We start from the raw sequence: 26578 nt of genomic DNA on the forward strand, positions 1-26578 counted from the left end.
TTTCTAGAAGGGGTGTGATCTGTCCCTTCCACAAATGAATGTTTCTGCGCATTCCAATGCTTGCCCATGGAAACACTACATTGTGGCCACCAGCAGTAGGGGTTGCGTGTGCACTGCCACCGGCAGGCCTGGGCTACCCATGGAAGGACAGCATTAGATCCAACCTACTGCAGGCAGGGCAGCAAGCACAGCATCAACCCTTTACCTATTTTAAGCCCTCTTGTCTTCAGCATTGTTGCTATTTATAAAATGCCTAAAGCTAGACACTGTTTAAAGACGAGTGATCGACCAACTTCCGAGAATGTAAGTGACCAACATTCTGGTTTTTGCAATGAAATATTGCTGCAGGCTTTTGCTAAACTGAACATTGTATAGAGTAGGAATGGGACAATTAAAAAACACACAAACATGCCAACCATGTCAAAGGCAGCATAGTACAGCTGAAAACTGATCACAATGCTTTTTACTTTTAATTTGTTTTCTCTAAGGAGTCTCCCTGCCCCATATAATATAGTATGTTCTATATTAAAAAGTACCTTGTAAGCCCCCCCCCTTCCAAAATCAATCCCTATACTGCATCTGGTTTTGTGGAAGCAATGAAGGATAATAATGCAGACAGCACCAGATTTTTGGCAGCTGTGCACAATTTAACATACTTCCACTGGAATCCCTTATCTCATTAGCAATTAAAACTTTAGGGAAAAACAGTCTTAAAATGACAGTAGTATTTATTTGCTTCAAGATGGGGCCTTGCCTGCAAAATACTAAAAACAATCCCCCAAAGGAGTGTTGTCAGGAACACCAGTTTCTGCTGCATGGCTGCAATTTGTACCATGAACTGAAGATTGGGGCTTCCAAAACAGTTTCTTTTTGTGGTGCAGATGGGGAAATGAACAGGCAGTAGGATTCAGGAGAAATCCTGTATCAGCCTCAGAAGCAAAAACAATAGCAGGTGCAGCAAATAATGACATCAGAGGTGTATGTGTGTGCATGTGCACACATGGGGTGTACAGGAATATGTATAGGAAATAGTAGATAATGCAGAAGTATGATGAGTGACCAACCAAGAAAGAGATCTTGGGGTTGTGGTGGACAGCTCAATTAAGCTGTCAACCCTGTGTGTGGCTGCTATAAAAAAAAAAAAGGCAAACTCCATGTTAGGCATAATTTAAAAAGGAACTGAGAATAAAACTGCCAATACCATTCTGCCAAATCTATGGTGCAATCACACTTAGAATACTGTCTACAGTTCTGGTCACCACCTACAAAAAGATATTGTAGAGCTGGAAAAAGTGCAGAAAAGGGCGACTAAAATGATACGGGGCTGGAGCATCTGCCCTTTGAGGTAAGGTGACAACCGCTGGGATTGTTTAGCTTGGAAAAAAGGAGGGTAAGGGGAGACATGACAGAGGTCTACAAAATTATGCAGGAGAAAGTGGATACCGAGACATTTTTCTCCCTCTCTCATAATACTAGAACCCAGAGACATCCCATGAAGCTGATTGGTGTGAGATTCAGGACAGATAAAAGGATGGACATCTTCACATAGCACATAGTTAAACTATGGAATTCCCTTCCAGAAGATATAGCGATGGCCACCAATTTGGATGGCTTTAAAAGGGGGTTAAACAAATTCCGTGAGGAGAAAGCTATCAATGGCTACTCTTCCTGATGGCTATGTGCTCCCTACAGTACCAGAGGCAGTGTGCCTATGTACACCAGTTTCTGGGGAACATGGATAGGAGGGTGCTGTTGCCCTTGTGTCCTGCTTGTGGTTTCCTGGTTGACAGCTGGTTGGCCACTGTCTGAACTGGACTGGATGGACCTTTGGTCTGATCCAGCATGGCTCTTATTATGTTCTTAAGAGCTGGGTGAACTGAAATGCACCCAACTTTCCCACTGAAGTGGGTACTGCACAGATGGTCAGGATACTTGAAGGACTACCTTCTCACATATGAGTCTGCCCATTTGTTAAATCATCAGCAGAGGCCCACTTATATTTCTTACCAACATCAGCTATGTGTTTGCTTGGGATTAGAGATAGGTGAGAACTTTGTTTCAGTTCAGTTTTGATAAGAATTTATCAAAATGTGCAGAATTCTCCATATTCAGGACAAAAAGAACTTGAGATTTGTTTGTTTGTTGTTTTTTTACATGAATGTGGGAAAAGTGAAACTGACAGATGCATCCATCCAGACCCAGGGCTTTGAATGCTTTGCTCTTAGAAGTCTTGGTTTGACTCCCAGTGCATTTAGTCAAGTTAACGTTGGCTTAGGACTGCCGCCTCTTTTTTCTGGCAGGCTCTTTATCTTTAACAGCAGCTTGGCAGGCAGGCAGGCATATCATGGTCCTCTTCGTGCAGGGAATAGCAGAACCTACTGAATGTGGCTGGTGCAGATGGGTGAGAAACTTCGTTTCAGTTCATTTTTTATCAGAATTGAGCGCAATTCACAATGTCGTTCATATTCAGGAGAGAAAGAATTTGAGGCTTTAAACATCTGAATGAGTAAGAAAGTGAAACTAACAGATTTTCCCATCCCTGGTTGAGATAAGGGAGAGATCACACCTGTAGCTGTGCATCAGATCTAGATCTCCTTTGCTAGGGAGACCTGCCTCACTCCCTCTATGACTGTCTTCCAGAAAAAAAGCCTTTGGTGGATAGAAAGTTGTTTTGATCCTGTATCTGTATGAACCTCCATATAAAGAGAGAGAGAGAGAGAGAGAGAGAGAGAGAGAGGGAGAGAGAGAGAGAGAGAATGTGTGTGTGAAGCTACTTTGTTTGAAATGTGTGTTGTTTTTAATTTGTGTCTCCCAACTTAAAAAAAAAAAAGGCTGCTTGCTATTGTATTTTATCTGTCTTGTCACTGGTGGGTTTGCAATTTTCATTGTTTTAACTTCTATAAGCTGCTTTGAATATCTTGATGGGAAGGAGGGAGCTAAATGCCTTACATTACATTACATTACATTACATTACATTAAAAATAAAATGTGGTGGGCAAGTTGACTTTCACAGAAACTTGATCGCCATTACTGATGCTCTCAGTAAGAGGAGCTCTTGAGAAGCTTCAAAGGAATTGCAAGCTTTGAAATTACAGGGTGCTGGCAGGACTGCCAGGGGCCAGGTGGGGGGCTTTTAAAAATCCAGTTCCAGCTACCTTGCCCCTGTTTACAATAATATCTAACATTGCAACACTCCTTTCAAGAGCTCGCTGCATTTCATATACATTATTACATTCTTTTATGAGCTTCCACTGGGATTTAAAAACCTGGCTATTCAGAATGGCATTTGGGATGGGCGCTCATTTCACATGCCAGCAAGGTGATGCTCAAAATCCTACAAGCTAGGCTTCAGCAGTATGCGAACCAAGAACTACCGGAACTACAAGCGGGGTTTAGAAGAGGCAGAGGAACTAGAGATCAAATAGCCAACATTCGCCGGATCATGGAGAAAGCAAGAGAATTCCAGAAAAACGTCTATTTCTGCTTCATTGACTACGCTAAAGCCTTTGATTGTGTGGATCACAACGAACTGTGGCAAATTCTTAAAGTGATGGGAGTACCAGACCACCTTACCTGTCTCCTGAGAAACCTGTACGAGGGTCAAGAAGCAACAGTAAGAACCGGACATGGAACAACCGATTGGTTCCAAATTGGGAAAGGAGTACGACAAGGCTGCATATTGTCGCCCTGCTTATTTAACTAATATGCAGAGTACATCATGAGAAATGCCGGGTTGGATGAATCACAGGTCGGAATTAAGATTGCCGGGAGAATTATCAACAACCTCAGATACGCAGATGATACCACCCTAATGGCAGAAAGCAAAGAAGATCTAAAGAGCCTCTGGTTGAGGGTGAAAGAGGATAGAGTGCAAAAGCTGGTTTGAAACTCAACATTAAAAAAACTAAGATCATGGCATCTGGCCCTATCACTTCCTGGCATATAGAAGGGGAAGAAATGGAAGTAGTGACAGATTTTACTTTCTTGGGCTCTAAGATCACCGCAGACGGTGACTGTAGCCATGAAATTGAAAGACGCTTGCTCCTTGGGAGGAAAGCTATGGCAAACCTAGACAGCATAAGAAGCAGAGACATCACCTTGCCGACAAAGGTCCGTCTAATCCAAGCTATGGTTTTCCCAGTAGTAATGTATGGCTGTGAGAGCTGGACTATAAGGAAGGCTGAGCGCCGAAGAATTGATGCTTTCGAACTGTGGTGCTGGAGAAGGTTCTTACGAGTCCCCTTGACTGCAAGGAAGTCAAATCAGTCAATCCTAAAGGAAATCAACCCTGCGTGCTCATTGGAAGGGCAGATCCTGAAGCTGAAGCTGAAATATTTTGGCCAGCTAATGCGAAGAGAAAACTCTCTGGAAAAGACCCTGATGCTGGGAAAGACTGAAGGCAAAAGGAGAAGGGGACGGCAGAGGATGAGATGGCTAGATAGCATCACCGATGCAATGAATATGGACGTCAGCACTCTCCGGGAGAGAGTGCAAGGCAGGAAGGCCTGGCATGCTATGGTCCATGGGATCACGAAGAGTCGGACACGACTGAACGACTGAACAACAAAGGGTTTTTTAGAGCAGTGTTGTTTTGTTATGTTGTTTTGTTCGGTTGATTATGTAAATTCATTGTATTTTGTGTTATTGGTATTGTACGCCGCCTAGAGTGGCTGGGTAGCTGGCCAGAAGGGTGGCTAATAAATCTAATTAATAAATAAATTACCGCAGTAATCCTTCTAACAACCTGTTAGGTAGGCCAGTATTTCTAGCCTCATACAACTACTGGGGACTGGGAGACAGTGGCTTGCCTATTGCTACCCAGTGTCCTAATGGTTGAATTCTTATTGAACTGGGGACTTCAGCTCATATCTCATACTGTTAAGTAGTACAGTACCTTTGCTCTGCCCTTGCTTTGTCCAAGTCTCAATGCTCGCTCGCTCTCCTACACAATTGCACATTTTGGCTGAATACTTTTTCAAATACATTCTTATGACTTAAGCTGTCTGGAAAAATGCTGTAGAACTAATACAGGAAGGGGCTGAAAATGAATGTGCATCATTTTTTTACATCTGCCTGTTTGTGTTTTAGAAATATATATGATGTCAAATGCCAAAAGGATGAGATGCAAGCATGCAGTTTGCATGTCACAAAACCTTCTCCAGAATTTGTGGGCATGGTACTAATATATATGACCTTCTTGGCAATGGGATGACATAGAGCCATTTTCTGGCTGCTCCTGTACATATATTTTCAAACACTTTGGGAAATGTAGTATCAGCATGTGGCAATCAACACATGGTCTGTTCCTTTCAGTCATGAGAAGTGGGTCCCCACATGTTTCAGGTTATTTTAATCACACAATGGGAACTGCTATTTTCTTATATTTTACTGTCATAATAAATATTCCATAATTTGAGCTCAATAGAAGTTAAGCAGCTTAACTGTCTGTGGGAATGCAGCTCAGTTGTCTGTGAGCTGGTTTGGATGATCATAACTCAGCATAATAAGCTGATATATTAATAAACCTGTAGCCTATGCCTGCAGCCTATTTGTGTGAGCCATAATTAAAACAAGAAAGCCTCTACTTAACCATAGTTGCCTATTTCTTCTAAACTGAGAAACTATGGCTACCAACTTCAGAACAAGCCAGGATATTAAACTATGAAATACTTAGTTTTGGCTGAATCATGACCCCAATGCTCTATCGCATCTGCATCCCATAACCCAGAGTTTTTCAACTGCCAGTATTTTGTAGTATGCCGGGTAGTACAAGTATCACTGGATGAAAAGCATTACCATAATCCATTATGCTAGCCTACCCCATCCTGACACCCTCCAGCTGTGTTGAACTACAACTCCCATGATCCCCATCCATAATGACTATTGCTGGCTGGGTCAATGGGAGTTGTAGTCCATCTCATTTGGTGGGCATCAGAATGGGGAAGGCTGCACTATTCTTGGGTTTGAAGGGAAAAAGCCATAGCATTCACCATTTCTATTACATTCCTTAAGTGGAAGAATTGCAATGGACTGAATCCAAATCCACTACACTTACTTGATGAGGCTGGTGCTGGGATAAGAATCCCTTTATACCCTTTTATAAAAAGAATGTTTTATATTCTCTGCTATACAGCACATGAAATCGGAATGAAAAAATCAACTGATGCTAATTGTTCCTCATTTAAATAAGGCTAAACACACATTTTCTAAGCAGAGAGAACATGCAACTCTCTTCTTGAAAGTAGCTTCTACAGCAGTAATCAAAATGCTCTACCCTAGGAGTTCCAACATTTTCCCCACAATTGTCTTTAAGGGTTGGACCATAAAATCAGATAAGTGAATTTGCAAGTGCTCTATTCAACCCAATGCTTTTTAGTTTTTCCCAGCCCTTTGAGCAAACTAATTTATATTTCTGCTGTATTTGAAATTCTGAATCCATACTTTACTTTGGCAAAGAGCACCCTTTAAACAATACAAGAGCCATTAGCCACCACAATGGCCTACTCCATTCATCTAACCATCCCTGCATCTTTTCCTGCAAAGATCCCAGAAAGGTCTTTGAGAAGAAGCCATCTGAAATTATTACAGGGTTGTGAAGTCTATTGCCATGGTAAGAAAGGTAGTGGTGGCTGCCTGATGGAGTAACTATTTGCTATCTGTTCATGTCCTGTGGTCAACGATCAACTCAATAGTACTGAGCCCAATATCTACAATATATTCTTTTTTGCACTTCTATCTTGCTCGTCCTTCAAAGACCTCATTGTAGCACACACATGGTTCAAATGTGGTCCTCCACATACCTGCTTAGCTTCAGTGAGTAGAACTGTAACCATTCTAGACCATCTATTCCTCTAGGCCAACCATTCCCCAACCTGGTGCCCTCCAGACGTTTTGGCCTTCAGCCCAGGCAGCATAGCCAATTATCAGGCATTCTGGGAGTTGTAGTCCAGAACATATCGAAGGCAACAGGTAGCAGGAGGCTGCTCCAGGCAACCATCAGTCCCCACAATATTACGTAAGTATTTACATAATTTACCTTAGTACATAACATTTAGCATATTCTCCCCCATTCCATTCAATGTTTCCTCTGCAGCAACTTGTGTATTTTCCCAAAAATTTATATGCATAAATTTCAGGAAAGTAAAAAATTCATCTGAAAGCCCATAGACTCCATGCGGCTTGAGGGGGTCACTCTGCAGCGGATTCTGCAGGTCAGATTCTTAGAAATCAGAGCTCATTTTAGTCCATCTCGAGTTTCTTCAGGATCCCTATTTGAGATAGGCAAGAAGTAACACACCACTGAATTGCCCAGGCTAGACCAGGAATAAATGCCAGGAACCTGGCCTTCTCTTGTTAAATGGCCAACCAAGCAGAACCTCTTGCCCACTGCAATGAAGAGTTCTGCTCCAGTATTGTGACCCTAGTCTAGATGAGGGGAATTTGTTTCAGTTTGTTTTTGATCAACATTTACCCAGCTCTCAGTCTTCTGAACCAAACAAGATCTCAAACACAATCTCTGGTTCAAGTCTGTAAATTTCTACCTTGCAATGCGATTCATGGACTAAAATAAATGTGTTCAGCAGCATGCATACATTTGAAAAATGTGCACAATTGATGCATACACTTGGAAAAATACACATGAAAATATGCATGAATTTTCATGTAAAAAGGAAAAAAAGGTCACAATCTGATATGGACGCATGATGGAACAATCTTTGAGGTGGACTTCAGGGAACTTTAATGATTTTCAGTTTGTTTGTATTAGGGATGTACAAAAGTCACTTACCTTTCCGCGGATTATGTTCATGGGGGGGGGAGGCATTCCGTCCCTCCCGCCGGAATCCTCGACGAGGGGGGAGGCGATCAGTTCCTCCCCCCCGGAATCCTCGACGGCCAGCTGTGCTCCGTGGCGGCTCCGCGGAGCAGCCGGCCAGGCCCAGGCCAGAGCCGTCCGCAGCCGGATTTCCGGCCACGGAGGGCTCTGGGTAAAAAAATAAAACAAAACCCGCGTACGCAAATGGCGGCAGCTATGGTCGCTGCCATTCGCGTTCCTTATTTTTCGCCATCTTAGTTTACGTAAATATTTACGTAGACTATGACAGCAAAAATAAAGGGGAACGCAAATAGCGTAGCGGGCGCTATTTGCATCCCTTTTTTATTTTATTTATTATTTAATTTATTAATCGCCCATCTGGCTGGTCACCCAGCCACTCTGGGCGATGTACAACATACAATAAAACAATAAAATTCTACAATAAAAACATTTTCTAAAATACCCTAACCCACCCCAAATGCCTACCTGAACAGCCACGTTTTTAATGCACGACGGAAGCTCATTAAAGAGGGGGCATGACGGAGTTCCCTAGGGAGGGAGTTCCAAAGAGTGGGGGCCACTACAGAAAAGGCCCTCTCCCTCGTCCCCACCAGTCTAGCTGTCCTGGCTGATGGGACAGAGAGAAGGCCATCCGAGGCTGATCTTGTTAAGCGGCCTGTCTGGTGCTGCTGGAGGCGCTCCTTAAGATAGGCTGGGCCGGAACCATATAGGGTTTTAAAGGTCAAAACCAACACCTTGAATTTGGCCCGGAAAACAACTGGTAACCAGTGCAACTCCTTCAGCACTGGAGTGATGTGATCCCGCCAGCAGCTGCCTTTAATCAGGCGAGCCGCTGCGTTCTGTACCAGCTGCAGCTTCCGAACCGTCTTCACGGGTAACCCCACATAGAGCGCATTACAGTAGTCTAAACGAGAGGAGACCAGGGCATGTACTACCAATGGGAGCAGATGGTCAGGAAGGAAGGGGCGCAGCCGCCGTATCAGATGGAGTTGATACAGCGCTGTCCGGCTCACAGCTGACACCTGAGCCTCCATGGACAGCTGGGAGTCCAAAATGACCCCCAGGCTACGGACCTGGTCTTTCAAGGGTAGCCGTACCCCATTCAACACCAGGTCAACATCCCCTAGCCTCCTCTTGTCTCCCACCAAAAGTACCTCAGTCTTGTCAGGGTTCAGCTTTAGCCTATTCCTCCCCATCCAGCCACTCACCGTCTCCAGACATTTGGACAGGGATTCTATGGCCAACCTTGGTGAAGATCTGAATGAGAGGTAGAGCTGCGTGTCATCTGCATATTGATGACACTGCACCCCAAACCTCCTGATGATAGCCCCCAGAGGCTTCACATAGATGTTAAATAGCATTGGGGAGAGGATGGAACCCTGTGGCACCCCACAAGTGAGTGGCCACGGGTCTGAAACCTCCTCTCCCAGTGCTACCCTCTGGTACCTGCCGGAGAGGAAGGAACGGAACCACTGCAATACGGTGTCTCCAATGCCCAACCCCTCCAGGCGGTCCAGGAGGATACCGTGGTCAACGTGGTCAACCAGTCGGAAGACCAGCCACCGCAGCCGCCACCGCCGGAGCCGCTGCCGCCCGGAACATCCGCCCCAGGTAAGTCTCGTCCTGGGGGGGGATCCGCAGGGGGCGGGCCATTCCGCCACAGATTTTGGGGGGCCGAATGCACCGGCATTCGGCCTCACCGAGATCCATGGTGGAATTCTCTGACATCCCTAGTTTGTATACACATCCCTAGTTTAGATATAATCGGTTTAGTCCTGGAGTCCATTAAGACCCCTGGCCAGGCCCAAAGGCTTCTACCCTTAAAGGTAGCCTAAAAACATTTTAAATAAATGAATGAAAAAAGCAAACAAAGTATAATGCAAATCTTGTCAGTGTTGCTTGTGTCTTGGTATCACAGCCATAACTATAATCTGCTTCTCTAGATACTTACTGGCACACACTTGAACTATCTGGACACAATAATTGTGTAATTGTCTCCAGTCCAATCCAAAACACCGGATGAGAAAATGAGCCACCTCAGTTGAACCCCAGGTGTGGCTTTGAGTTCACAGCTGGGTGCAATATTGTGCCTGACAGAATAGCTCAATTAGCCAATAGGTTCGCTAGGTTCCATTTTTCTTCTGTGGCAGTGCCCGGCAACTCTATACATCAGAGGAGACATACATATATCCATAATGCAGGCAGAGTGCTGCTGGGCATGGGCAGGGGACATACTTTAAATGACACTAAGATCAGCTTTCAGTTTATGGTCCCTTCCCTGTCCAGAAATGCTGGAAAGAACAAGACTACATTTTGTGCCATTTCCATTTTTCAAAAAAAAAAAAAAATGCTGTATATCCAACAGAAAGCCACTCAGCATCTTTATTTTTCAGCAACTTCTTATGGTTTAGTGTAACAGGACAAAAAAGGAAAGGATTCTGCAGAGACTGTAATAAAATGATCTGGATCTATCTACCTGCCTGCCAGCCAGTGTTAAACAAGTGAGGGCTGATGATGCTTCAAAGCCTAGAAGTAGGGCAGACTTAACTGTAGAGAGATAATGAAATAGAGTAAATATGAACTTGGAGATGTGGAAAAAGGTAACTAGGAGACACTTTTACAGGAAAGAATGCTAGAGGAGGGCATGCTTCCTAGGAGCTACATCACAAATCAGGGCAACTCTTACCTTTGTCATGGCTAAATCAGGTTAGTGCCTGGATGGGAGACTGCCTGGGAACCTGATGTATGCCACATTTGAGCGCCATTAAAAAAGTGGAATATTAATAAATACCTCTATGCAAGCTGCTGTAGGTTCCCTCAAGAAACGGCAGGATGCAAATGTGAGAAATAAAAAATAGAAGTCTGCTTCAGATCTTTTAAGGGGGAGGTTGCATGGAGTGAAGGCCTGCTACCTGCAAATGGGGATGCATGCTGGACTAATTTGAGATGGACTAAAATGAGCTCAGATTTCTAAGAACCCGACCTGCGGGATCCGCTGTGGAGTGACCTCCCCAGGCTGCATGGAGTCTGTGAACTTTCAGATTTTTTTCAAACTTGCATCTGTCTTTGAGAAGACACAATGGAACAAAAGGTGCCTGACAATCTGTGAAACGCAGAACACAATCTGATTTGACACATTCCATACACCTCTACCTGCAAAACATGTGCTCTTCCACTGAGCTGCTGTGAGCACTTTTGTGAATCAAAAGAAGAGCCCATTTCCATACTACATTAGATATGGGTAAGAATTTCATTTCAGTTTGGTTTTGTTAAGAATTTCCCCAGCATCCCTCACCAATTTAGGGGTGTACAAAACCCCACTTACCTGGCTCTGCTGGGGTCCGCAGGTGGAGGGGGAGGCAATCCGTTCCTCCCACAGGAATCCTCAATGGGGGGAGGCGATTCGTTCCTCCACCCCCCCACTATCCTGCCCGGCCAGCTCTGCTCCACGGCCAGTCTGTGGAGCCACTGGCTGGACCAACCCGCAGTGGTACCTCCACCCACTGCCAGGCTGCTGTGGACGCTAAATATTTACGTAGCCTATCACGGCTAAAGCAGGGATGCAAATGGCGTCCCCTATGCCATTTGCGTCCCTGCTTTAGCTGGGATAGGCTACGTAAATATTCACATAGCCTATCACAGCTAAAGTGGGAAAGCAAATGGTGTAGGGGATGCCATTTGCATCCCTGCTTTAGCCATGATAGGCTACGTAAATATATATGTAGCCTATCACAGGCTAGCATAGGGACACAAATGGCGGCCGCTACGATGGCCACCATTTGCAGCCGCAGCAGCCCGACAGCGGTCAGAGCTGCCGCCGCCGCTACCACTTCATTCACCACCAGAGCTGCTGCCGCCGCAGCATCCACCACCAGGTAGGTCCGTCCTGGGGGGATTCCACGGGATGGCGGGGGGGAGGGAGGCCATGGAGGAATTCTTTAGAATCCAGCCTCACTGGAGTCCGTGGAGGAATTCTCCACCATCCCTACTTTCCATTCAATATGCTGGCTAGGGCTGATGAGAGCTGCAGCCCAGCAACATCTGGAGGGCCACATCTCCCCCATCCTTCACAAATCCCCAACCCCTCAAGAATACAGATTGGTGAGAATTTTGTTTCAGTTTCGTTTTGATAAGAATTTAAATTCAGAAATTCTTCATAGTGAGACAGAAAGAATATAAGTTAAAATTCAAATGCGGAAGAAAGCAAAATTGACAGATTCGCTACATCTCTGCGTGCTGTAGAAAAAGGAGAAGAAGAAGAGGAGGAGCAGGAGACACTTTTCTTTTGCTTCTGGTCCAAAAAAAATCTCAGGCTGGCGCTCATATATGTTCTATGGGGCAAGGAAGCAAAGAGGAGACAAAGAAAAATATGGGCTATTCCAAACTAATGAACAAATGTTAAAGTACAGTGTTAAAAAAAAATCAAGGTAAGAAATTGAAGATGAGACCACAGTGTGGTGGTATGTAAGAAAAGGTTAGTGTAGTAGCTTCCCATATAGAGCTAACTTGCTACTAGAAGTAGGGTGCTTTACTTGGTGTGGCCCAGGCCAGAAAGGTTCTTCGGCTCTAAGTAAGTTGTAGTATTGTAGATGAAACTGGCTAAATGCTACAAAAAAGAACAGTAGTTAATTGCAGCTAGAAAAACTGCTGTTGAGGCTGTGGTCTTCTGTTTTTACAGGAATCCAGATGTACTCCGGTCTCGCAACAGGCTTTCGCAGAAGTAAAAATCATACAAACGCCATGGCCGAGATAAAGACATGGGAGGGAGTTAATCTCTATAACCAAAATGTTGTTTATCCAAGGGAAGAGTTCACATACAATTATCCCCCAGTTCTTTCAAAGAATGCTGACTCACTTCCCCGATGCAACCAAGATAAAAAGGCTTCTATGGCAGTGAGTTTAAGCCTAATTACTGTTTGTCCTTGTAGCATTTAGCCAGTTTCATCTACATTTTTTAAATTCTGTTCCTTGTATTGTGCTGTTACTCTTGTGGTCCTTTTTGTATACATATTGTTTTTGTCCCCTTACATTATAATATCATATAATTTACACTCGTGTGTTCCAGTTGTGTGCAGTTTAGCATTCTTGGGTTTTGTATTGCTTTGCTCAGTGCTGATAAGGCTCCATCCATTCTGGGCACAACGTTCAAAGATGCTGACAATTTGGCAAGATCTGGAAAACTAAGGATAAAGGGGTCTCAATTAGGGATGTCAGAGAATTCCGCGATGGATCTCGGTGAGGCCGAATGCCAGTGCATTCAGCCCCCCGAAATCCATCGCAGAACGAAGCCCCCTGCCCCCCCAACCCATGAAAGGTGCACGGGACGAAGTCCCCACTGCCCCCACCCCAAGAAAGGTGCATGAAACGGAGCACTTACCTGCTCCCGTCCGCGCTGCTTTGTGAATGGCGGCCGTCTTGCGGCCGCCATTCGCTTCGTCTTCATCGCCGTGTTAGGCTACGTAAATACTTTTACGTCCCTGCGGAGGCCGTGATACATAAGTATTTACATAGCCTATCATGGCAGGGGGGAAAAAAACCCAGCGTACACAAATGGAGGCAGCTACCGCCATTTGCATACGCGGGGTTTTTTTCCCCCTGCAGTGTTAGGCTACGTAAGTATTTACGTAGCCTATCACAGCAGGGGGGAAAAAACCCAGCGTACGCAAATGGCAGCGGCTACCACCATTTGCATACGCTGGGGTTTTTCCCCCTGCTGGGATAGGCTACGTAAATATTTACGTAGCCTATCACGGCTCAATACAGGGATGCAAATGGCAGCGGCTACGACAGCCGCCATTTGCGTCCCTGCAGGGCTGCCCAGTGGCCGGATGTCTGGCTGTGGGTGGCCGGAGGTGGCTGGCAGCTCCGCGGCTTGGCCGCGGAGCGGAGCCAGCCAGGCAGGATTCCGGGGGGGAGGACCGGGTCGCCTCCCCACCGTCAAGAATTCCGGGGGGAGGGACAGAGCACCTCCCCCCCACCGCGGATTGCCCAGCACAGAGCCAGGTAGCTGTTTCGTACATCCCTAGTCTCAATGATAAATCCTATGAGAGAAAGCTGATAAACTGATCGTATTTAGCCTTGAGCAAAAAAGAGGAATAGAAAACATGCTGACCATTTTCAAAATTTGTAAGGATGTCAGAAGAAAGGAAACAGTGGTTTACTCTGCTGCGGTAGATTCAAGCTAAACATGAAGAAGCAACTTCCTAATTGTGAGACCTGCTTGGCAATAGAATAACCTGCCTAGAAAGATTGTGATTCATCATTACTTTCATCTTAACTCACTGCAAGTTTGCACTTTAAACTGCGTTAAAAATGACATTGAAATAAGTCAAGTATTAGTTTGTAAAAATGAGTACTCTATGGAGGTTTGTTGAAAACCTCTGTAGATTATCTTGTACGTATTTGAACTTTATCTATGCACATTTATCTTATCTTGCATATATTTCAGCTTTGCAGAGAAATGTCACAAATCTTATCTTCCATTTCATAGTCTTTTGGCCTCACTATTTTTTTTAATAGGCTTTCTGAGAAGCCTGATTTTATTATGTATTCTACTGCTGTCTTAAATTGCTGTTTTTGTTATAAATCATGTTACTTTTTGTACTAGATTTTGGGCTTTTCCACATGGAGCCTTTTTGCTGTACCGGGTTTTGCTACCTGTGGTTTTCCAACCCACCATCCACACCGAGCCCATTTTTTCTCAGTCAGCATGGGATTTCACATCCACACAAGTGGGGTAGTCCAGGACAGAATGTGTCCAGGTGTCATTTCCCCGTCATTCCCCTTGCCCCTCCAATTGCTCTGAATCCCTCGCATAGTACGTTGGGCTTCTCCATGCAGGGCTTTTATCTGGCTATTGAGATTAGTTGCTCACAGTAGTGTGTGGGTCCTTTACATGACATCTTCAGCCTTCAGGTTGTCTCCCACGCTAAATGACCTTTATCCCATTTTTAAAAAGATCAGAGACAATGAGCTATCGAATTACAGCACCTTGAGTTTCTTCGTGAAAGGAGGAAGTTGCGACCTCAGAGACATCTAGTGGCTGTATAATGAAACATATAGAACATGCAGATAAGGGGGGGATAGGAGGGGGGAAGGGGGGAAGAGAAGCAGGTGTAAAGGGAGCCCATCGTGATCCTGCATTTAAAACAGAAGCAAAAAGCCCCGATAAAGTTGCGGGATTTTAGCCTGGTGTAGAAATGCTCCTTTTCTCCATTCTGGGCATGTGCATTGGTGAGTGTAACTCATCTGCTCACACTGCTTTTCTAAAACTTTTTTTTTTTTTTTACTGAAGTGTGGTATAGACCGATGAGCTTCAGCTATTGGGTGGCATAGAAATGTAATAAACAAACAAACAAACTTCAGAATTCCTTAATTTAGAAATATGGAGCATGCTGCTCTTCTACATTTGCTAAGGTCCCATTTGGTTGCCCAACAAAGATGGCTGATAGAACAGGGGCTTACTGGGAAGATTCCCCTCCCCCAGATTTGCAAAAGAAAGCTTCAGTTCCCCCCTCCCAGGATCACAGAGCTGTCTCGCACAATGTTATTTGATTTTTATTTATAGCCTTTGCACAAGTCTGTTCTTCTGGAATATCACTAACATACTTTCATATTAAAACAAAAACAAAAAAACAAGAAGACCTAATAATTAAGCAGCAATTTCAGTACTGTGTTCCAGGAGTAAAGCAGCAAAGGAAACAAATAATTGATGTTGTTGTTCAGTCGTTCAGTCGTGTCTGACTCTTCGTGACCCCATGGACCATAGCACGCCAGGCCTTCCTGTCCTGCGCACTCTCCCGGAGAATTAAATTCATCCATTCCTGTCCATTTCAGTTCGCTGATTCCCAAGGTATCGATGTTCAATCTTGCCATCTCATGTTGACCTCCAGCTTACCTTGATTCATTGATCTAACATTCCAGGTTCCTAAACAGTATTGTTCTTTACAGCATCGGATTTTCTTTTCACCACCAGACACATGCACAGCTGAGTGTCCTTTTGGCTTTGGGCCAGCCGCTTCACTCTTTCTGGTGCTACTTGGAAATACCCTCTGCTCTTCCCCAGTAGTATATTGGACACCTTCCGACCTGAGGGGCTCATCTTCCGGCGTCATATCTTTTAGCCTTGTGATACGTTCCATGGGGTTTTCTTGGCAAGAATACTGGAGTGGGTTGCCATTTCCTTCTCCAGTGGACCACATTTTGTCAGAACTCTCTGCCATGACCTGTCTGTCTTGGGTGGCCCTGCACGGCATAGCTTATGGCTTCACTGAGTTACACAAGCCCCTTCGCCACAACAAGGCAGTGATCCATGAAGGGGAACAAATAATTAAGTATCTGTTAATGCCATTTTGAAGAGCTAAAAGGAGATTGTTATACCAGTTTCCTTTTTAAGGGACTGAGCAGATCCCGGCCACCCTTGGCAGCACATCATTGCTATGTAAAAAGGAAGCCTCAATGCCCCACCACCACCCTATCAACACCATTGCAAAGCTGTCTCATACCATTTAAAACTTCTTCGAGAATACCGCTAACGTACATTAAAAAAAAAACCAGCAACAACACCAAAGCAAACTGTAAAGTTAAGCAGGTGATTTCAGTACTGGTGCTAAACGCATTGTGTTCCAGGAATAAAGCAGCAAAGAAAACAATTAATTAAGTGGCTGCTAATACCATTTTGAAGAGCTCAAAGAAGCTACAGGGCACAAAATGGCTGTACAACAGGAAATACATGGCCAGAAATCAGGAAATAACATGTTGTTGTTGTTGTTGTTGTTGTTGTTGTTGTTCGGTCGTTCAGTCATGTCCGACTCTTCGTGACCCCATGGACCATAGCATGCCAGGCCTTCCTGTCCTGCACGCTCTCCCGGAGCGTCCTCAAGTTCATATTCATTGCATCGGTGATGCTATCTAGCCATCTCATCCTCTGCCGTCCCCTTCTCCTTTTGCCATCAGTCTTTCCCAGCATCAGGGTCTTTTCCAGAGAGTTTTCTCTTCGCATTAGGTGGCCAAAATATTTCAGCTTCAGCTTCAGTATCTGTCCTTCAAATGAGCACTCAGGGTTGATTTCCTTTAGGATTGACTGATTTGACCTCCTTGCAGTCCAGGGGACTCGTAAGAGTCTTCTCCACCACCACAGTTCGAAAGCATCAATTCTTCGGCGCTCAGCCTTCCTTAAAGTCCAGCTCTCACAGCCATACATTACTACTGGGAAAACCATAGCTTTGATTAGACGGACCTTTGTTGGCAAGGTGATGTCTCTGCTTCTTCTTATTATGCTGTCTAGGTTTGCCATAACTTTCCTCCCGAGGAGCAAGCGTCTTTTAATTTCATGGCTACAGTCACCGTCTGCAGTGATCTTGGAGCCCAAGAAAGTAAAATCTGTCACCACTTCCATTTCTTCCCCTTCTATATGCCAGGAAGTGATAGAGCCAGATGCCATGATTTTAGTTTTTTTAATGTTGAGTTTCAAGCCAGCTTTTGCACTCTCCTCTTTCACCCTCAACAAGAGGCTCTTTAGATCCTCTTCGCTTTCTGCCATTAGGGTGGTATCGTCTGCATATCGGAGGTTGTTGATAATTCTCCCAGCAATCTTAATTCCGATCTCTGATTCATCCAACCCGGCATTTCTCATGATGTACTCTGCATAGAAGTTAAATAAGCAGGGTGACAATATGCAGCCTTGTCGTACTCCTTTCCCAATTTTGAACCACTCGGTTGTTCCATGTCCGGTTCTTACTGTTGCTTCTTGACCCTCATACAGGTTTCTCAGGAGACAGGTAAGGTGGTCTGGTACTCCCATCACTTTCAGAATTTGCCACAGTTTGTTGTGATCCACACAATCAAAGGCTTTAGCATAGTCAATGAAGCAGAAAGAGACGTTTTTTCTGGAATTCTCTTGCTTTCTCCATGATGCAGTGAATGTTGGCGATTTGATCTCTAGTTCCTCTGCCTCTTCGAAACCCAGCTTGTACTTCCGGTAGTTCTCGATTCGCATACTGCTGAAGCCTAGCTTGTAGGATTTTGAGCGCAATTGTGCGGTAGTTTGAACACTCTTTGGCGTTGCCCTTCTTTGGAACTGGAATGTAAACTGACCTTTTCCAGTCTTGCAGCCATTGTTGAGTGCTCCAAATTTGTTGGCATATTGAGTGCAGCACTTTAACAGCATCATCTTTTAGGATTTTAAATAGCTCAGCTGGAATACTGTCATCTACGCTAGCTTTGTTGTTACTAATGCTTCCTAAGGCCCACTTGACTTCACTCTCAAGGATGTCCGGCTCAAGTTCAGTGACCGCACTATCATGGCTATCAGGGACATTCAGATCTTTCCTGTATAGTTCTTCTGTGTATTCTTACCACCTCTTCTTAATCTCATCTGCTTCTGTTAGGTCCCTGCCTTCTTTGTCCTTTATCATGCCCGTCTTTGCACAAAACGTTCCCTTGAAGATCTACAATTTTCTTGAAGAGATCTCTGGTCTTTCCCATTCTGTTGTTTTCCTCGATTTCTTTGCATTCTTCATTTAAGAAGGCCTTCTTGTCTCTCCTTGCTATTCTCTGGAACTCTGCATTCAGTTGGATAGATCTTCCCCTTTCTCCCTTGCTTTTCACTTCCCTTCTTTCCTCAGCTACTTGTAAAGCCTCATCAGACAGCCACTTTGCTTTCTTGCATTTCTTTTTCTTTGGGATGGATTTCGTTGCTGCCTCCTGAACAATGTTACGGACCTCCGTCCATAGTTGCTCAGGCACTCTGTCTATCAGGTCTAATCCCTGAAATCTATTCCTCACCTCCACTGTATATTCATAAGGAATATGATTTAGGTCATATCTGAATGGTGTAGTGGTTTTCCCTACGTTCTTCAATTTAAGCCAAAATTTTGCAAGAAGCAGCTCATGATCTGAGCCACAGTCAGCTCCAGGTCTTGTTTTGACTGACTGTATGGAGCTTCTCCATCTTTGGCTGCAAAGGACATAATCAATCTGATTTCGATATTGACCATCTGGTGATGTCCATGTGTAGAGTCGTCTCTTGTGCTGTTGGAAAAGAGTGTTTGCTATGAGCAGCGTATTCTCTTGGCAAAACTCAATTAGCTTTTGTCCTGCTTCATTTTGTACACCAAGGCCATGCCTGCCTGTTATCCCGGTGATTTCTTCACTTCCTACTTTAGCATTCCAATCCCCTATGATGAAGAGGACATCTTTTTTTGGTGTTAGTTCTAGGAGGTGTTGTAGGTCTTCATAGAACCGATCAACCTCAGCTTCTTCGGCATCAGTGGTTGGGGCATAGACTTGAATTACTGTGATGTTGAATGGTTTGCCTTGGATTCGTACTGAGATCATTCTATCATTTTTAAGATTGTACCCCAGTACTGCTTTTCCCACCCTTTTGTTGACTATGAGTGCTACTCCATTTCTTCTAAGGGATTCTTGCCCACAGTAGTAGATACGATGGTCACCTGAATTAAATTCGCCCATGCTTGTCCATTTTAGTTCGCTGATTCCCAAGATGTCGATGTTCAGTCTTGCTATCTCATGTTTGACCACCTTGGCCCAGCCGCTTCACTCTTTCTGGCGCTACTTGGAAATACCCTCTGCTCTTCCCCAGTAGCATATTGGACACCTTCCGACCTGAGGGGCTCATCTTCCGGCGTCATATCTTTTAGCCTTGTGATACGTTCCATGGGGTTTTCTTGGCAAGAATACTGGAGTGGGTTGCCATTTCCTTCTCCAGTGGACCACATTTTGTCAGAACTCTCCACCATGACCTGTCCATTTTGGGTGGCCCTGCACGGCATAGCTTATGGCTTCACTGAGTTACACAAGCCCCTTCGCCACAACAAGGCAGTGATCCATGAAGGGGGGAAATAACATGGCAAGCAACAACTCCTCCCACCCTGCTTCCATTCTGCAATTTCCTGTCCACACTATCAAGACAAGTGGAAAGCATTATTCCGCTCTTTCCCTCCTTAACGGATTTTCCAGGCTCAGCAAAAAGCCAGGAGAACTGCTGGGAAAACACGGCCAGATAACAAAAGGACGATGATGTCATCTGAATCACCTATTAAATGTGAACAGATGAGACATGGTGTTTTCCTTTATAAATCCTCATCTAGAAAAGCCCTTTATCTTGTTTTTTTGTTGGTTGGTTTTTTTGTTTTGAGGTATTATACTGGTTAAAAGAGGCATGCTAGTGTCTCCTGTGTTAAGGCCTGTCAGTAGCAGAACTTCATGTATACCTAGTGTAAAATCTGGCATAGGTACTGCTTAGAGTAGACCCATTAAAAATGAATGAAACATAAATTAGTCATGACTAACTTAAACTCCATTAATTTTAATGCATCTACTCTATGTAGGTCTTATGTTGGACCTTAGCCCAAGTATCAAGTTACTTCTGGTTTGAGGGCTTCTGAAATAATTTAAAATGTTCATGTTACCTGTTAGCTCAACAAACATTATTCAAGAACTACAACCCTGAATTAGATGGTGGCTGAGTAATGTTACTCTTCCACCAATGGTAGGTACTTTGTTGAGAAGTAGACAGCCAGTTATGTAAGTGTTCATATGTACATTATTCTCCTCTAAAATATATACCTTAAATCTTCTTATACATACAGATAGAAAGAAATAGCACATAGATACATATATAGCAAAAAAAACACAAGTGAACCACCCAGAGAGCTTCGGCTATGGAGTGTTATAGAAATATAATGAATGAAATGAAATGAAAATTAAATTAGAACTAGAAATGTTCATTAATCTAATAACAGCTGCTAAGATTATTTCTTTTTTCTGATACTTTGTACAGCTGAGACACAATCAGAGCACTGTTTTGTACAGAGATGGACCACAGGTATTTTTTTTTTCTGGAATAATGCATTCAACAACAACAAGAACAACAACAACAAACATTTTTGTAGTGCTTTCAAGATTTCAAATCGCTTCACATAAATTATCTAGTTGTAATCCTTACAACAACCCTGTAAAGTAAGTTATTATACCCCATACTACAGATGGGACGACTGAGACTGATAGGGGGTCATTTGCCTCAGACCACCTAAGGCAGCCCTCCCCAAACTGGTGCTACCCAGATGTTCTGGACTATTTGACCACTGGCCATGCTAGCGGGGGCTGATGGAAGTTGAAAGCCAAAACATCTGGTGGGCACCAGCTTGTGGAAGTCTGACCTAGTGTGCTCATGTCAGAGGCAAGATTCAAACCAGGATCTTCCTAATTTGTAGCTCAGTTTCTTAGCCACTTGAACTGGTATCATTAAGAATTGGTATGGAAATTTAGATTCTATAGATGGCTTTACAGTTGCATTTTCTCTTAGCTAATCTTTATATCTGTGAGATAAGAACTATACTTTTTTATCCTGTAAACTTCCTTCATTAAAAAACACACACATTAAATTAGATCTACAGAAAAGACAAAGGACACATTAGAGCGCAGGCAAAAAGTGGGAGTGAGACTATTGATGGCTGGGAGGTAAAGACAATCTGTGGTTTCTCCATCCTCGATTGGGTGTGCCAGGAACAGCACCAGAGATCTGAATAGGCCAGAAGGCCCACCAGGTAACCCCACCCCATGAGGGCATTTGAACTTCCACTTTCCTGTTCTCAGGGCAGTGGGCTATGTGTTGGAAGCCTACCGCTGACAGTGGGTTACCACTAGCAGGCCACCACTGGAGCAAGTCATCCCTTCGGATCGCTTAGAGGGTTATGGTGACCCTTCTCTTATTCTGTAATCACAGGCTTCAGTATGAGTGTGGCCTGTAGAGGTTTAAGTGTGTTATAGGAAGGAGTATATTGGGTTATATCTAATGTTACACTAGTGGAAAAATTACAAATGTTGGTGTTGCCCCACTAGCATTTGCACAGCTGCTATCAGAACTAGCATAATTAGTGCAAGCAACACCTAGGCTAATAAAGTTGTAAGGAGTTGTGCAACACCTCGTGCAATGGTTTGTGTAACCATTTGCAGAGCAGCTTCCACAATGGATTGTGCCATGTATTGTGCAAGTCACCTTGTGAAACAGCTTTTACAAAAACTTGTGCAAGAAGAATCAAAGAACTGAAATTTACACTTTCACAAAGATAAAAGTGGGTGGTTCTGCAAGTGATAGATGTTTTGTTCTGACAGAATGACACCACTGGATACAACCCACTCTTTTCACTCTGCTGGTATTGTAGACTATTGTGAACGGAGAGCATAAGCAGCCATTGAGGCCAGGTTTGAAAGTGTGGGGCATCTTCCCTGTCTTGTGAGTTGTGGGGAATCAATAGGTTGATAGTAGGTGGATATTCCTTCCAGTCCATCTGTTATCTGGGATCCTGTGTATTGTGGTGGTAATTATACCCCCAGTCTGAAGGTGGAAGTTTTGAATGGTAAGTCAGTAAATTGAAAGACTGTAGTCATTCAAGATTTAATTCTGGGAGGGAGCTAATCTGGCATGTATGTATTATGAAGACCTGATTAGAGAAGGGGGATGGGTGAATTTGTCCCAACTTTGTCTGCCAGACTTCTCGGTACAGCATCAGCCAAATTGGGATGGGGGAGATGTTGCAGTTGCTGAGGTCTTATCAAAGTATGATCTCCCTATCCAGGTGCCCCATTCTTCTAGTTTTGACTTTGAGTGTTCATTTTAAGGACAGGAGGCAAAGACAGAATGAGAATTACGTTGCTGTGCTGCTTTCCTAAACTTCAACTGGTGTGCCAAGTGCACACATTCTGGAAAAGGTCAAAACTTGCTACAGTGACACATGCCACAGTTCCATCAAGAGTGAATTCTGCAATGTGTTCTACATGGGGCCACCTTTGAAGAGTTTTTGGAAACTTCAGTTGGTCCAGATGGCAGCAGCAAAGATGTTAGCGGGTGCTTGCCCGTGGGATCATATTACAATGGCTGAAATGGTTACTAATTTGTTTCTGGGCACAGTTCAAAGTTCTGGCGATGACCTTTAAAGCCCTAAATGGCTTAGTTCCAGGATACCTAAGGCGGCATCTTCTCCCATACCAGCCTGCCTGCACCCCAAGATCTGAGGGAGAGTCCCTTCCCTCTCTCTGTCCCTTACATGGGGTAGGCTCGGTGTCCTGTAGATCACCTTACCCCATGAAGCCAGGGGGTGCTCCCCACCCCCATCTTTCACTGATTGGTAAAGACTTCCAACAGAGTTTTTCCATCCAGAGGAGTTGATGTTTCATCTGAAGAGGTTATTTAATCTGTGCTGCCTGCCTCTATTGTATAATCTTCTATTCTCCTTTACTGTATTTCATTGTATTTTTTCTTGATATTGAGATTTGATTGTGCACTTTTGTTCTTATTTGTTGTAAGCATCCTTGAGTGATGCATATGAATTAGAAAGGCAGAATGAAAAATTCTTACATAAATAAGGACACAATGCCATGCATGTTTAGACAGAAAAAAGCCTACAACCCTCATCATTCCCCAGCCAGCCTGCTGGGAGTTGTAGGCTTTTTTCTGTCTAACCATGCATAGGATTGTGTCCTAAATTATATAAATATATGATTGAAAATTATCATTGAAACTGTGACTGCAGTAATAAATAGTAGGGCCGAAGCCCGAAGCCCAAATAACGAGGCGAAGTGGGCTTATCCAGAGCAAAATCCTCGTGATACAAGGTTGGTCAGAGTAGTACTGAAGCGCCCCCCCCCCCCAAAGCACCTCCTCGGTATCATATATTCGAGCTCTACTTAATGCTTGAGTAGTCCAAACAGGCTGTTTCCAAAATGTATCAACTTCTGAACACTCACGCGGAGGGGCATGAGGAGGAGGGAGGGCAAAGGCAAGCAGATGTGGGAAGGCGGGGAGGCGAGCTCCAGAGGAGGAGGGACTTGCTTTGGCGAATAGGAACTCTCAGCCAGAACCAACGCCAGCGGTCTCCAATCAGACAGAGGTGGAGGAGCGTTGTATATATACTTCGGCAAAAGGCTGCGTTCGGTTATTGCGCTAGCTGTGTCTTTGGGAGAGGGCTGGTGTGGGTAGATGATGGTATGTGTGTGCACACGTACGTGTGTGCATTCCTAGGAGCTGTTCCTTCAATTCATTCAATTTTGATCGCCATTAGGCTTTCCTCAAAATTTAAATTAAAAGGAAACAGCTTGGTTGTACTGGGAGCGTTCCCTCACCCCTTGATACTCCATCCCCTTTGGGACGGTGTCTTTTGCAGCACCTCTTCCAGATGCCTTCTCCTATTTTCTTCTACCTCCAACTCGTTTGTTATTTGTACTTGATTAGGTTCTTCTCTCCATATTTTTTCAAACTAACGTAGCTTTTCCTCGCCTGTTGCTGCTACGCTTCCTCCTCCCCCGACCCCCGCCATTCCTGTGTTTGGTCGTTAATCTCAAGTTTGGACTCCAGAAAAGGCTGTGTTTGTTGTTTAAGGTCAACCCTCACTTTTGCTTTCTCCATTCTATTTCCTTGTCATTTTTGTCTGTCAACTCTGTCTCTTTTGAATTTTTACAAACTGAGTCTTATTTCAATTTTTAAAAGCAAACACTGTCTTCTGGGCATGTTCATCCCCCTGCCCTTTTTAAGTCATATTCATGCACTTGCTTTTAACTTTCTAAATTTTAAAGAAAGGCGTATTATAGCAGCCTAAGTGTGTAGTGTTTGCCCCCCCCCCACCATGCTGAAGTGAACCATCTGTGTCTTCTCTGTGTTGATCCTCCCAAAACAGAAATTTTGTGTTTAGAAAAGAAAGGGTTAAAAAAAGTTCTGTAGGCTCTTATCTTACTGCCTGTGTGTCTTGTATTTCTTGAAGTTACCCTTCCATAAAAGAACAAGAAATATAAAACCATAAATTAAAGACACCCGTCATTTGCTTAGGTAGTTCTGCTTTTCTTTATCTCTTGCTTGTCTGTGTCCAGGTGTGTGTGTGCGCTAGGCTGTTGTTTCACCAACGCTATACTTAGGAATGTCACGGGCGCCCAACTGGGTCTGGGAATTCGTCGGACTCCCACCGCTCATGACCCCCAGACTGCGCTCGCCGAGACATTCCTTGTTCACCCACTGCTCGTGCCCGCTCACGTTCTCCAGGACTCACAGCGATTCTGTTCAGTGAGAGCCCGCCATTTTCGCGCTTTTGATGGCTACGTAAAACTGGAAGTTAAAAATCTGCATATTTAAATATGCACAGTTTGGAGCTGGGAAAGCTAAATAAGCACGATATTAGAGGGATTATACCTGTAATATCATGCTCATTTAGCTTTCCCAGCTCCAAACTGCGCATTTTTAAATATGCACATTTTTTTACCTTCTTGTTTTACGTAGCAATTAAAGGCGTGAAAATGGCGGGCGCTCACCAAATGGGATCACGGTGAACCCAGGGAACTCACCGAGCTCATGGGCGGCCTGAGCACGGGTCCGGGGGGGGGGTGAGCAGGGGCACTGACTCAGCAAGTACCCGGAGAAACTGAGCTAGAGTGCATTCTTACATCCCTAACCATACTTCCAAATTTCAAGGCAGTGTTGAAAAAGCACGAGATACATAGTATTTGCCTTTTTATTCCAGTAACACTCCACTCTGCAGCAAAGCAATCCAGCACAATATGAAGCATCTTCAGGGTGTGGGTAGGGGCAGGGGTGAGGAGAAGTTACAGCTCCTTGCTTTGGGAGTTGTCCTGGAAAAACTCGAATTTCACCTGCGCCTAGCACACAAGCTAGTGGGCCAAACTGCCTGGGCTTTGGGGGGTACAATGCCCCCAAGGGGGGCTGGAAGGGGCCAGGGTGTCACATGCATGTGTGGAAACGGGGAGAAGTTACAGCTCTTTGCTTTGAGAGTTTCTGTGGAGAAAATCAAACTTTAGCTGCGCCCAGAGCAGCAACCACTGCATAAAATACATTCAAAATACTCATTTAGTATGTGCTAGAAATAAAGAAAAGCAGATAAAAGAAACAACCTCTTCCAGCCTGCCTGCCAGGTAATGTATGTATTCAGCCATAGAGAGGCAGAGCCGTGATCCTTCTGAATAAGGGTTGTTTTGCACTTCAAAGAAACCTGCAGCAGAGATTAGGAACCTATGCTTCAAGACACTTTCCCTTCTGAGTTTGGTCTGAGTTTCTAGGAATATCAAATTCAACCTGTGCCTACAACACAAGCCAGTGGGTCAAACTGCTTAGGCTTTGGGGGGTGCGATGCCCTCAAGGGGGGCTGGGAGGGGCCTGGGTGTCACACACATCTGCGGAAACAGGGAGAAGTTACAGCTCTTTGCTTCTTTGCTTTGCTGGTGAAATTTGACTTTTCCTGGGAAAAGTCAGATTTCACCAGCACCTAGTACACAAGCCAGTGGGCCAAAGTGCCCGGACTTGGGGGGGGGGGGGTGATGCCCTGGAAGGGATCTGGGAGGGGTCAAGGTGTCAAATGCATGCTTGGAAACAGCAAGAAGTTACAGCTCTTTGCTTTGAGAGTTTCTGTGGAAAACATTAGATTTTAACTCTGTGTAGCACAAAAACCACTGGGCCAAACTGTCTGAAATTTTGCAGGTGGCCTCCTCTCCTAGGGGGTAGAGAGGTCACCAAATTTCATGCCTGTATCTTCAAAAACTGAAAAAGTTATGCAAGTCAATGGGAAAAAACCAAAAACGGACAATCCAAATATCTGAATCTCACTTCAGATTTGGGTCCGAGTCAGAGTGGAGGGGATCCAAATCCATCTGAAGCAGACAGAAGTTGCTTCTGAGGATCTGAAGTGGCATCAGAAGTGGATCAGGGGGTCCGCGCACAGCCCT

The 26578-nt window shown here is 44.4% G+C and overlaps 1 protein-coding gene and 1 long non-coding RNA gene across 19 annotated transcripts in view; one reads left to right on the top strand and one right to left on the bottom strand.

Annotated features, from left to right (window-relative positions):
• NRXN1 (neurexin 1) overlaps positions 1-26578 on the bottom strand; it is a 1598206-nt gene that overhangs the window by 1524120 nt on the left and 47508 nt on the right. The window lies entirely within an intron of this gene.
• Positions 2256-26578, top strand: part of LOC146360253 (uncharacterized) — a 39418-nt gene continuing 15095 nt past the window's right edge. The window contains exon 1 of the long non-coding RNA XR_014786983.1: positions 2256-7015. This is a non-coding gene — a long non-coding RNA (uncharacterized LOC146360253). The remainder of the gene's footprint in view (positions 7016-26578) is intronic.

The sequence above is a fragment of the Heloderma suspectum genome, chromosome 1, assembly GCF_057233095.1.
Source record: "Heloderma suspectum isolate Gila_16-S chromosome 1, 16-S_ref, whole genome shotgun sequence".
Taxonomy (NCBI): Eukaryota; Metazoa; Chordata; class Lepidosauria; order Squamata; family Helodermatidae; genus Heloderma; species Heloderma suspectum.